Below are 2,368 nucleotides of genomic sequence, written 5' to 3' on the forward strand. Positions count from 1 at the left end.
ACCCTTAGAATTTTTCTTTCATTTTTTCACCCTTACTTTTGCGTGTTTTAAATTCTTGCACCTATATATTACTTGCTTCATATTTTGTTTATGCGTACTACGTGGGTTAGATATACCACTAGGTTAGTGAGATCAATTGAGCGTACTTCCTCATCAGAATCCGAACTCATAGAAATTCATGAATCCATAGTAAACATGGCAGTTTCTCTTAAGGATCGTTGTTACCTCGCTCATTCAGCCCAACCTTCTTGTATTACTCTTCCACCGGTTAATTGTAATAACTTTGAAACTAAAGGTCATCACATTAGCATGTTACCTAGATTTACCGGGAGTGAAAATGAGGATCCGTATCTTTTTATTCATGAATTCGAGGAGGTTTGTGCCTTACAAAACTCCAATAATTAACTGAGGGTTCCATTAGGCTTAGACTAATCAATTATGCTCTTAGAAAATGGTTATATAGCTTACCTGTTAATTCTATTTCAACTTGGAAGGGATTCATAGTCATTTTTCTAAAAAACAAATTCCTTACCATAAGACTACGAGACTTACAAATGAGATTAATCAATTTTATCAAAAGGAAAATGAGACTTTTTAGAAATCTTTTGATAGATTTAAAAATCTTTTGTCCCAATGTCCTCACCACGTAATAGAAAAATGGAGACTTTGTAAGATTATTTATGAGGCCTTAGACAGTTCAACTACAACGTTGTTAGAGTCTATGTGTCAAAGAAAGTTAATGAAAAAAGACGAGGACCAAGGTTGAGAATTTTTCGAGGAATTAGAGGAGAAAATGACGTTGTAGGATTCTATTAGTGAGCCGAATAGGGAGCCTATTAAGCAAATTAAAACACTCGGTTCATTAGCTAACAAAGTCTTGCATTTAATTGGTAATTCTATAGCAACCGAAGTGAAGTTAGCTACTCTCACTAGAAGATTAGAAGCTTAGAAACCACTAATGCCCCTTCCCAAGCGTCTATGTGTGCGAACTATAACTCTGATAGCCATGGACCTCAAAACTTTCAAGAGTTCCAGCAAATAAATGCTATGTTTCAACCAAGACCTAAAAATGACCCTTTTGCACCCACATATAATCCTAGTTGGAAAAATCATCCCAATTTCTCATGAAATCAAGGCCAAAGCTATGGATCTCCTCAACCCACTTTTCAAAAGCTTAATCCAAACTCTTACCCTACTTCTAGTCAAAATCCTTATCCAAACCCAATTCGAGCACCCTTAAATCCTCACGGGTTTAATGATTCAGATAAGAGACTTAATTCCCTAGAAAAGAGTATGAAGGCTTTGTTAAAATCTCAAACTAATTTGACTCAATCTCAACAAGACTTCATACAGACCATGACCCAAGATAGGAAATTATTGAATTCCAATGCTCAAGTGAAATCCAAGTTAGAGGTTCAAATGAGTCAATTAGCTAACACAATTTGTGAGCGCAATAAAAAAAAAGTTTACAAGTTAACTCGAGGTGAATCATAAATTTCTGCTTGATCAAAGTCCTCATGATTATTGTGAATGTTGTCATCTCTCTATAGTCAGAAAATCAAGTGATTAATCGAGTTGGTGTTGATGCTAACGAAGAAGAGAATTTGAGTTCGGAACCTAATCCTTCACATTTGAGTCTGAGTCTAGATCATTCGAAACAACCCGAGGATTTCGAGTCTAGCAAAATACCTCATTCGATTGCACCACTTTGGAAACCTAGTAACGATGTGTCTAATGAACGAGCCTTTATGCCAAAAACTCTGTATCCTCAATGACTTATTTTGAACAAACAATCGTATCAAGTAGACAAGATTTTAGAAGTTTTCAAGCAAGTCAAGGTCAAACTTCCTCTTTTAGATGCCATTCAACAAATTCCTTTATATGCTAAATTTCTAAAAGAGTTGTGTACTCATAAACGAACTACTCATATTTCTAAGAAAGCCTTTTTGACATCTCAAGTTAGTTCAGTTCTCTCGAATGAAATTCCCTGAAATATTTATTACCCGGTTGTCCTACTATTTTTTGTGTCATAGGAAACCCTTTTGTTGAAAAATCTTTATTTGACTTAGGTTCTAGTGTGAATCTTTTTCCATATTCTTGTCTACCAAGAATTAGGACTAGGTGAACTTCAAAAGACCAATGTAACATTTCTATTAGCCGACCGTTCTATCAAAATTCCTAAGGGAATATTTGAAGACATGTTGTTAAGGTTCGGAACTTAATTTTTCTCATTGATTTTGTGGTCCTAAAAACTGAACCGGTCAGAAATCCTAAAAATAAAATTCCAGTTATTCTAAGAAGACCTTTTCTAGCCACATCCAATGCCTTGATTAATTATTGGAACAGTTTAATGTAACTAATATCTGGA

General features: G+C 34.8%; 1 non-coding gene across 1 annotated transcript; it reads right to left on the bottom strand.

Moving 5' to 3' along the window:
• Positions 1-544: 544 nt before the first annotated feature.
• On the bottom strand, positions 545-651 carry LOC141680275 (small nucleolar RNA R71). The gene has a single exon (XR_012558300.1). It is a non-coding gene; the product is annotated as a small nucleolar RNA R71 (small nucleolar RNA).
• Between the last annotated feature and the right edge of the window lie 1,717 nt (positions 652-2,368).

This window comes from Apium graveolens, chromosome 1 (genome assembly GCF_009905375.1).
Source record: "Apium graveolens cultivar Ventura chromosome 1, ASM990537v1, whole genome shotgun sequence".
NCBI lineage: Eukaryota > Viridiplantae > Streptophyta > Magnoliopsida > Apiales > Apiaceae > Apium > Apium graveolens.